This window comes from Euprymna scolopes, chromosome 45, assembly GCF_053919585.1.
Source record: "Euprymna scolopes isolate OS-2025 chromosome 45, ASM5391958v1, whole genome shotgun sequence".
Lineage (NCBI taxonomy): Eukaryota > Metazoa > Mollusca > Cephalopoda > Sepiida > Sepiolidae > Euprymna > Euprymna scolopes.
Window position 1 is genome coordinate 68,849,949 of NC_136526.1, and position 12,157 is coordinate 68,862,105.

Here is a 12,157-nt window from a genome sequence, read left to right on the forward strand (position 1 = left end):
GCTCAACCTGATCCACTCACGTGGAGAACTCACCTGGCTTAAACATACGTGGTTCGGCACATGTTTCCAGACCATTTCTGCCGAGGAAGAATTCTCACTAACCTATTTTTCGACCTAACTTAGTTTTCAATGCGTTTTTTTTAATTACTATTGTTCGTTCTTCTCTAGCTGGCCTTATTTTAATTCAGTTTTCATAAAAAAGCATATAAAAATTACAATCTCTTTTACAACAACATATCTAAACTATTTTATGTGAAACTGAACAAATTCTATTTCTGAACCTTGCTTACAAAGTTCGAATCTCGGTCTGTCCTAATCTCATTTTGACTTATCTAATGTTTTTCTTGTTTACAAGAAAAGGGGAAACTTTCTTGTAACAAGAAGATCAAATGATGATGGCCGATATTTTTTTCAATTCAATCGATTTGCAAAATTAAATCAAGTATGAAAGATTGACAGATTTTTTATTATTATTTAACACAAGCAAATTTTATTATTATTTAATGCAGACAACTTTTATTATTATTTAATGCAAACAAATTTTATTATTATTTAATGCAGACAACTTTTATTATTATTTAATGCAAACAACTTTTATTATTATTTAATGCAAACAAATTTATTATTATTAAACACGCGTTAATTTTATTATTATTTAACACACGTTAATGTTATTATAATTTAACACAAATAAATTTTATTATCATTTAACACACACAAATTTTATAACTATTATTTAACACAAATAAATTTTATTATTTAACACAAATAATTGTTACTATTATTTAATAGAGATAATTGTTATTATTATTTTACACAAATCAATTTTATTATTATTTAACACAAATAATTGTTATTATTATTTAACACTAATAAGTGTTATTATTATTTAACACAAATAATTGTTATTATTTAACACAAATAATTGTAATTATTATTTTACACAAATAAATTGTATTATTATTTAACAGAAACAAATTTTTATTATCATTTAACACAAATAATTTTTATTATTATTTAACACAAATAAATTTTTATTATTATTTACACAAACAAATTTGATTATTATTATTTAACACAAATAAATTGCATTATTATTAACACAAGCAAATTTATTATTTTTAGCACAAATAATTTTTTATTATTATTTAACACGAACAAATTTTTAATGCTATTAAACACAAACAAATTTTATAATTATTATTTAACACAAATAAATTTTTATTATTATTTAACACAAACCAATTTTTATTATTATTTAACAAAAACAAATTTTATTATTATCATTTAACACAAACAAATTTTTATTTTATTATTTAACACAAACACATTTTTATTATTATTTAACACAGACAAATTTTTATTATTATTACTTAACACAAGCGTTGTACAACAATATTGTTTTTCTTTGGACTGAGCTTGTGTGTGGAATGAAATCGGTCGATTTTTTGTATGTCTTTTACACATGGATCTTTGTTAAATTAAATGAACACAGAAGAGAATCACACAAGAAAAACATATCGAATTGAAGGGAGAGTCTATTGATTGGATCTCAATTGAGTTGGTTTTATATCGTTTCTTATTTCTTATTTAAAACTACACTTGGTTTATCGAGCAGCTATTTGTATTGCTTTGCGTTTCTTGCCTTTCGGTTTTAATGCCCGCTTTTTCCAATAAATAATCCGTTTATACAATAAGATGTCCGAGATTATTTTCTCTCTGATCTCGTTTACAGATTCAAACAGAAAAAGATGCTGCTTCTACGACTAGTTTCTCCTTCTTAGAGAAAGTAAAAAAACAGGAGTTGCTAGAAGAGACTTATATTGCCTTGACAGAGTTCAAAATAGACTTCGTAACATGCTGAGGGATGCCTTTTTCTCTCTCTTCTGCAACGGAAGAGATGTTGCGAACCTGTTTCTGCTTTATCGTAATTTTCATGAAATGTTCTCGTCTGAGCTCCAATCTATAACCCTCCCCTTGCCAAACTTTCACGAAAAACACTCGTCTAGCTGAAAACACTATCAATAATTTCCCCCACTCTTTATTTGGGCCTAAACCTAATCGTGGATTCCAGGAACAATGTTTCTTTCTTAGAACTACACATCTTTGAAACTCTTCTGTTTCTCTGCTTTCCAGCTGACTAAGGAATCTAATTTTCCAAATTTTCACTATTAACGGGTCCACACTTTTACACCGATTTTGCCCGGCTAAAACCAAAATATAAAGTTTCCCATGGGTTCGAATACCCTATATATTAAATTCCATGCCGGTAGTCCAAAAACTGAAAGAGGTGTTTGGTAGGCAAAATGTTTTAAATATATATATACGCATATATAAATATATATAGTAACAAGTTTATGTTTACTATAAGCTTTTTCGCAAATATTACGCAAGTATAAACCATGTAGAATATCTGCATGAATATAATTACACCTAATAGTTAATTAAAGATGATCATCCCATGAGAAAACGGGGGAAAATACCTAATAGGGAATTAATTAAAATGAATGTTTAAAAGAATATGCAAATTAGCTAGATCTTTTGAAGTTGAATGCAATTCACGACCCATCTATAACAAAGTGTGTTTTCTTTTAAAATAAATAGAAAAAAAGGTTTTTAATATGAATATCTATACAAAAAATCTAATTTATAGGAGTATAGATGTGATTATGGGATTTCATTTGAGAAAAAAGCTCTGTTGTGGAATATTTAATTGTCCGATGAGTGTATTTACAATGTATGAGAAAAAACGAAAAAACTGTAAAAACATTTAAAAAATAAGGAAAACATTAAAGAAAGAATAATTTAACCAAACATGCGGCATGTTAGTAAGGTCACTCCTAACTCTTATCAAAGTGTTAGATTCTCCACTGTTTTTCGGGTGAACCGAAAACAAGCAGGTCGATCTCTACATAGGCGTGGGATCTAGGTGGGCACATGAAAATATGTAGATACGAAAGGAGTATAAGGGTGGTTGATGACCTGCGAGAAATAAGATCTGTGGGGATGATAGAGAACAAAAAAATGTGGGGGATCTCACTTGCTCCACAGAAAATTGGAGCAATGCTAACAAAGCACTAAGTGTGCTCTTAGTCTAAAAGCCAGCTTTATTTTTACTGTATTTCAACAAACGACCAAATGCCACTTAAAAATTAATATGTGCCGACATACGAAGTGTCTTCAATAAGTTTTTTTTTCTTTTTTTTTGTACATAGGCGTCACCACTTATCAAGGCTGATAGGCCACTCAAGGATAAGGGTTAAAGAGTGTACAGTAGTCAAAAGGACAATATAGTAATCGATAATAATGTAAGTTCGGTAGATTTGTTAACTTAAGTCGAACGGCTCATCAGAAACTTGTTTACGTTGGACTTGAAGACAATCATATTGAAGTCAGCTGGAAAGCAGGAAAACGGAAGACAATTCCACAGGCGTGCAGTTCTATGAAAGAAGCTTTTATCATGCAATCTACGTTTAGGTTTAGGCACGGATAAAGAGTGGGGGGAATTATTGATAGTTTTTTCAGCTAGTCGAGTGTTTCTTGTGAAAGTTTGGCGAGGGCGGACCATAGATTGAAGCTCAGTCGAACACTTTCCATGAAAATAACGATAAAGCAGAGACAAACTCGCAACATCTATTCTGTGAGATTGAGGTTGCAGCGAAGAGAAAAGGACATCTCCCACCAGGCCACGAAGTCTATTTTGAACCCTATCAAGGCAGGACAAGTCTTTTCTAGCAGCTCCTGCCCATATGTGGCAACAGTATTCCATCCTTGGACGTATCTGGCTTTTATATAGATAGAGAATTGCATCAGCAGTGAGATATTACTGGATCGATAGAAGGATCCGACCATTTTTCCCGCGGCTTTGGCAACAGATTTGATGTACGTATTCCATTTAAGATCAGACGTAAAGGTCAAGCCCAGAAGCCTGTCAAAACTTGAGGCCTCCCCAAGACGAGAGCCATTCATTTTAATTGATGCCAGACTTTTTTCGTATGGACATTATTATTTATTGTGCACATATGAAACTCAAGTCACTTTCGAATTAACGGTATCAAGCAATTGGATCAGTCTCATCATGTTTTAATAAATTCTCTTCTGGTGGTTATGAAATTTTTTTAATAGCTCTTATTTTTGTATTTCTGTTTCATATTACGGTGAAAATTGTTCAACTTTAATCTAATACACATTTATATATATATATATATATATATATATATATATATATATATAATTTTAGTCATTCAATGAATTTTAAAATTCATGACGTGAAATCTTTGAATTTCAAAACAAAATTTTTTTATTATTCTATGTAAGACAAAGAATACATTTGAAATTTTATAACTCCTTATATAGGATATCGATGTCTACCATCTCTTCAGATGAGAAAATATAAGCAAATAATTATAATGGTTTACACCTTATTTGCTAAAGTCAGTGAGACATGGAAAATCACAATTAATATTTTTTTTAAGTATTTAAATGTCATAGAGTAAGGGAAGTTAATAAAAAGGATATAAAAATTCACATCCAAATTGCATGGTAAAATCCGAATTGAATATCTTTGATAGCAGTGTTGTAAAATGATCCAAATTGTATTTTGAGTAATCCACATCACAATGTAATGATCCGAAATAGGCATTTCCCTTTTCTTTTGATTTTAAATTTAAACATTTCACGTCATAAATTTTAAAATTCATTGAATGACTAAAATTTGATTTATTTGCTCTATCTTGTATATCGAGCAATTCTTATTTAGATTGGATAATACTTATAGAATATTACTTATATATATATATATATATATATATATATAATTTTAGTCATTCAATGAATTTAAAAATTTATGCCGTGAAATGTTTGAGTTTCATATCAAAAGATTTTTATTTTTCTATGTAAGACAAAGAATACATTAGAAATATTATAACTTCTTATCCTATAGTAATATCTTGTAAATCTTATAATCACAGGTTTCCATACCAGCTGATCGTTGGATAACTTTATTCTGAAGTATATATATATATATATATATATATATATATATATATATATATATATATATATATATATATATATACATACATATATATATATATATATATATATATATATATATATATATATATATATAGTTTTGTGAAAATGTAAGCTTTTCTATTCTTTTGAAACTCAAGTCATTTTCGAAGTAAACTTCCCCGGCTGCAGTGCACTTGTTTTTACGTACTAACTTCTGGAAGGCTCATATAAATTCTTTTGTGTAAGTGTCACTGACCCTCGTCAGAGCCTCTTTCGTCTCCTTGATTGTCTCATAACGACCGCTTTTAAAGTTTTTCTGTGTCACAGGGTGCAAGATCAAGACTATAGAAATGGTGAAGAACTGTCTTGAATCCATTTTGCGATTATAGCAACGTCTTTCTTTATGATATTCTCTGAGCACCATTAGGACAAACTTCACGCAAGCCTTCCGCATCTTCAGTTCATCGCGAATAATACTCTGTACAGTTAACACCCTGGTATCAAACTCTGGACTTATTGTCTCCATAGACACATGGTAGTCTTTAACCATGAAATTCTTTATTTGGCCAATCAACTCTGGTGTTCTGACTTCCTTACTCCTCCCACACCTTTCATCATCCCTCATATACTCCCTGCCTTCGTTGCATCTCTTATGCGACTCAAAAACTGATGTTCAATTCATGCAAGATGGTAAACGCAGTCTGAAACATTCCATACATTTCTGTAGCATTTTTCCAAGTTTAAAACAGAGTTTTATTGCATATCGTTCTTCTAAGCTGTCCTTTCGTCGTGATTGCATTTTTAAAATTCATCAGGCTTTAGTAGGGTGTATTTCAATTCCTGCTGTAGCTGTTCATTTGAACTTAAAGTCATCAAAATTGTCAATTCATAACCAAATTTTCAAGAGTCTACGACAATTTTAAATGCGTGTACAAAGTCTGGGAACTTATTGAAGGCGCATTGTATGTACCGACTTACGTCCATATAGTTTTACTACTGGTTGGGTTTTCAGTCATAAGTCGACGACGACGACCTGCACTCTTATTTTTAACACAGAACAGATGCTTAAAACAATCTTAATCGACTCTATTAAACGACACCCCGTGTTGTGGTAGAATTCCACGAGTGAATCTACCCGTCCCCGAACATATTTCTCGTTTGCCCGTCCCTTCATCTCTTCTGACATTTCGTCATCATTTAGTATCTCCTTTTCTTCTTTTTCCTCCTCTTTCAGATTCATCTTTACCCGACACCCAACCATTCACCCTCTTCAAAAACTAGATCACCCCCCTCAGCACTAACCTGATCGTACATTTTTTTAATGTATTTTCTATTTCCGTTATCGTTCAAAATTTTGCAAGTTTATTATTTGAAACTACTTTTTGCGTTGTTGTATTTTGTTGACGTGAGCAATGTTTTAATTTCTTTTTGCAAACGACACATCACTTATCAAGGCCCGGGGGCCATCCGAGGATAAGAGTTAATGAGGGTACAGTGGTCAAAGGGAACATGTCATAGTCATCGTTAGTAGTGGAAATTTGGTAAATTGGATTACATAAGTGGAATGGCTCATCAAGAACTTGTTTACATTGGACTTGAAAATTACCATATTGTAGTCAGCTGGAAAGCATGAAAAACGGAAGACAGTTCCACAGGTATAAATAATTTATTGGAAAATTCGCTTACAGAACTAATCAATTAATTAATCGAATTTTGTGAAAAATATGTTTTAGAAACACTTTTATAAACCATTCTTTGTGTCTCACAAGTTAGTTTAATTGTTTAGATACCAGAGGAAATAATACTGAACGCCGCCTAATAGAAATGAAATCTATGGTCCTCCCTACCTTACTTTTACGAAAAACACTCGTCTAGCTAAAACCACTATCAATAATTTCTCCCACTCTTTATCTGTGCCTAAACCTAAACGTAGATTCCATGAACAAAGCTTCTTTCTTAGAACTTCACGCCTGTGGAACTGTCTTCCATTTTCCTGCTTTCCAGCTGACTACAATATGCTTGTCTTCAAGTCCAATGTAAACAAGTTCTTGATAAGCCGTTCCCCTTAAGTTAACAAATTTACCAAATTAACACTTCTAACGATTATTATAATGCCCTTTTGACCATTGTACACTCTTTAACCCTTATCCTCGAGTGGCCTCTTGGTCTTGATAAGTGGTGATTCCCTTGTAAAAAAACAACAAAAAAAGCCAGGATAGATATAGATATCTTTGTTTAAAAAAATACAAAAAAACATAGCATGGGTTGTATATAACTCCACCCGATACCCTGCGATTCAGCACCCGCCAATTCTAGGGTGTGTGCAGCCACCGCCCGGGGTAACAGGGCGTCTAAGAGAATTATTTTAACAGACATTAGTGCATCAAACATGAGCTTTTTTATCGTTCTCTCCATCTTTAAGTGAAAATAGTTATAAAATGTATTGTATTGGTAGAATCCGTCATAACTGATGCCTTCTGACTATGGATGCGAATCTTAAAGATTTGAATTTGCAAATGGTGTCTGTGTCCATATTATTAATTAAATTCTTTAAAAGAAAAACTCCAAAGAAAGTGAAACTTTAAAAGTATATATTTCTGATTAGGAAATTCATACAGAAATCGATAATTCAGAAATCGATATTTCATCTAGATGCTCATGAATCGTTTCCATCACTTATCCTTCACTGAATCAATCTAAATCAACAGACGATCCCTTAAGCCTAGGAGTTGTTCTACGAAAATCACATTAATCGATGAAATAATCACGGCGTGGATCATGTAAATATATACATAACTAACTTTATATTTATATATATATTAAACGTTAAGGTATATGTATATGTTTCTCAAATATTAAAAAAAATATATATATATTCGAAATTCCAGTCAAGTATTTTAATGGATTCGGAGACAGTAATATATGAACCATTTCCGTTTGAAAATGTGATATTTCAGAATTGTATTGTATTTAATCCATCTACACTTCTACACTCCTATATATATATATATATATATTGTGCATGATATTCATATTAAAAACCCTTCTGCCTATCTACACCCCGTGCCAGAATTATATGCAAATCGATATTTTTGTTCTAACCCTGATAGTTTTCAATGAAAATTCGTGAAACTTCGCATGTTATACGGCAACACTAACGCATGCGCAGATATAAAATTTTAAACTGATCTGCGCAATAGCGAGCTAACGGCAGCCATTTTGGTGAATTGCAGTTTTTTTAGCGTGCCAACTTTATATGCAAGATGAGACGTAAAGGTGCTTTAAGTCAAGCTGTGAAGTCTAAAATTTTCCAAAGGCTCCATAATAAGATGTCCACCTTAGAAATTACCAAAGAATTACACCGTGATCATCGTACAATCAAAGATATTGTACTAACCCTCAACTTTGCAACGGACGTTCTGAAAAAGGGAAAAATCGCAAGAAATCATATCTGTCACGTCGAACAATGAGCAAGATAAAGCGAGAAGTTCGCCGTAGCCCACTTGAAACTAGCAAAGAAGTTTTTGAAAAAGTTGGCCTTCCTGATGTGCTCAAATCTACTCGTTGTCGTATCCTGAGGACGATCGCAAAATTCGGAAAGCTAGAGGTCCGCCCTCAGTTGAAGGATATCCACAAGAAAAAGAGGATGGAGTGGGCAAGAGTTCACATGAATGTGAATTTTCAAACTGTTTTGTTCACCGATGAGTGTTGAGCGACGCTTGATGGGCTCGATGGTGATATGATGTTGTGGGCTGCAATCATTGGCAATGAGCTGGTAGAATCATTCAGAGTCGCAGATGGAGTGAAAATTACCGGCAAACTCTACATTGACTTCATTAAGGAACAGTTGGAACTCTGGCACAATAAGAAGAATTTGGCATTCTGGAAAAAGATGGTATTCATGCATGATAATGCACCGTCTCATTCTGCAAGGATAGCAACTGAATATTTGGAGAGTGGTTTTGCCAGACATGGGAAAATAATGCGATGGCCTGACTCGCCATCGCATTATTTTCCATGTCTGGCAAAAGAAAATCTGTAGAGCGTCTTGAAACAAAATATTTACTCTGGAGTTCCAAGGGTGGCGTCTGGAATGCTAATCTGACTGCGGCCAAATACATTTCATCAGATGAAATCGAAAGTTTGACATCTTCAATGGACCAAAGGCTTTTTGCTCTTGTCAATAAAAATGACAATCATATAAGATATTGATTTTACTAGGAAATATCTTTATTATTGTTGTTCTCAATTTACAAATTCCTAGAATGATCAATGTTACAATGACTTTTAGCACGTCACCATATTTTTGCATTGGTTTGCATATAAAGTTGGCACGCTGAAAATAATGTAAATCACAAAAATGGCTGCCAATTGTTTATTACTGTGCAGATTAGCTTAAAATTTTAGATCTACGCTTGTGTTAGTGTTGCCATGTAACGTGCTAAATTTCACAGATTTTCATTGAAAACTATCGGAGTTAGAACAAAGATATCGATTTGCATATAATTCTGACACGGGGTGTATATTGGGTCCAATATAATCTATAATTATAAAAGTGAAAATGTGTGTATGTTCGCTTTTTGTGTATATATGTTCGCTGGACTTCTCGGTTGGCTCATTCCTTCTTAAAACTTTTTATATGCTGTCTAAATGATAATATCTAAGAGTTACGAACGAGGGTCGCATGTGTATTTAATTTGCCCGACTTTCACGCGCTATCTTTTCCAGAATTTTAGATCGTCGCGTGTATCTTTCGCTTTTCAGTATATAAAAAAGCGACACTAGATTCGAATCGGCACTTCCCGATGGTCGACTGTCCCCGGCCCTTGGTGGCTCGGGTGACAAGATCAAAGTGTAGTATCTTTTCCGGCAGATACTGCAAGCAAAGTCCATATGTGGGGGCGACCTTGGTCAATGTAGGGACAATCCTTCATACCAATTGTCACTATCCAGCTCCCCTACTCCCCGGGGAGTTGGTCCCCATTTCCTCTTCACTCCTCACATTAAAAATCGGCCTTGTGCCTAATTTGCTCGGTGGGGGAGCAAATAAATACCTCCCCCGGCCCTTGGTGGCTCGGGTGACAAGATCAAAGTGTAGTATCTGTTCCGGCAGATACTGCAAGCAAAGACCATATGTGGGGGCAACTTCACATATAAGACCTTGGTCAATGTAGGGACAACCCTTCATACAAATTGTCACTATCCAGCTCCCCTACTCCCCGGGGAGTTGGTCCCCATTTCCCCTTCACTGTCCACATTAAAAAACGGCCTTGTGCCTAATTTGCTTAGTGGGGAAGCAGATAAATACCGACACTTCCCGGTGGTCTCCGGAAAGCGATGTAAACGTTTGGTCAATATCGGCTTTTTTTAGCGTCATATCAAACAATTGCTTTCGTCTGGACACTCCCCTAATAAACGGGGAGCTGGTTTTCCCCAAAGTTGGGTAAAAACAAACACATCGGGTTATTGACCTCATTAAAAACTGCCTCGCAGAAAATGTTAACTGCTGAATAGCTATTGCTTACGTCGTCGTCGCGAAGGACCCTTAATGGGGAGGTGGAGGCTGGAATACTGAACGGGAGACACTGCATGCTTCACTTGTTTTAATTGTCTCGCTCTTTCTCTCTTTTCAAGTCTTCTTTTCAATCATTTTTTTCAATCTCTCTCTCGTTCTTTCTTGCTATTTCTGTATCTTTATCTCATAAGACATTCATGTATCGTAGAATTATGTTGTTTGCTTGAAGATGGCCAACTCTCTCTCACCATAGAAAACATCTCCCATATAAATTAATACATTTAATCAGTCAATAAATTACATAACAAAAATACACTCATTGTAGAGATCCCTAGATGTAAAAGATCTTTCTACTCCAGTAGTTTCTTCCCCAGAACAGCTAGACTTTGGAATTCCATTCCAGGTCACTGCTTCCCCAACTGTACTGACATGCATAAGTTCAAGTGCAACGTGAACCAACATCTTGCTGCCCTAATCCCTACATAGTACCCCAGTAGATGTTTCCCCTGATAGTAGCCCCCTACACCAAAGTGGCAATGTGCCTTGTTTGGGGTGAAAATGTAATTAAAAAAAAAAAAAATTCATTTCAGTTACACTTCCATATCTGAATCATAACGGACATATTTGTTTCAAGAAGACTATGAATTGCATCATATCTTTGTAAATATATTAACGGCAATATGACGTTAAACAAATATTACTCTCATTCACAACGCTATAATTTTTTTTTGAATTTCCAAATTCATATTGTTCACAAGAATATATTTTCAAATATTCTACTCTTATTGTATCTTCATCCAGAACAAGTCTTACAATAAAGACAAAACGTTGATGGACATATGATTTGTTTGTATTACGAAAATGAACAAACAATTTACTTGTTTGCAATTTAAAATAAGTAAAATATTTATTTATTTTGGAAATATTGTGTTAAATATGTATATATATGTATATGTATATGCATATGTATATGCATATATATATATACATATATATATATATATATATATATATATCAGATGGTAGACATCGAAACCCTATAGGTTATGGAGATTGATTTTCTAAAGCATTCTTTGTCTTGCTTAGAATAATAAAAATTCTTTGATATGAAACTCAATCACTTCATTTCATTTCAATGAGAGTTTTTTGAAATTCATTGAATTACAATTTAATTTATTTGCTCTATCTTGCATATCGAGCAATTCTTGTTTAGATGGGATAACTCATAGAATATTACTGCCAGTAATATTTTGTAAACTATACAATCTCACGTTTCCATAAAAACTGATTGTTAAATAAAAACTATTCTGAAGTATATATATATATATATATATATATATATATATATATATATATATATATATATATATATATAAATTCAAACTATAAGTTATTGCAAAATATTGAAACAGGCAGATTATGATAGATTAAAATAGACTAAATCAAATCTAAGAATTAAAAAAAAAATTTTTTTAATTTTTTTTAATTCAATTTTCACCCCAAACAAGGCACAGTGCCACTTTGAAGCAGGGGGCTACTATCAGGGACTTAATTAGCGGGGTCATTATGAAGGGAGATGAGTAGAAAGATGTTTGTTGACATTACACTTGAACTTCTGCATATCGT

General features: G+C 33.0%; 1 protein-coding gene across 2 annotated transcripts in view; it reads right to left on the bottom strand.

Annotated features, from left to right (window-relative positions):
• LOC145269875 (carboxypeptidase D-like) overlaps positions 1-12,157 on the bottom strand; it is a 1,225,495-nt gene that overhangs the window by 865,965 nt on the left and 347,373 nt on the right. The window lies entirely within an intron of this gene.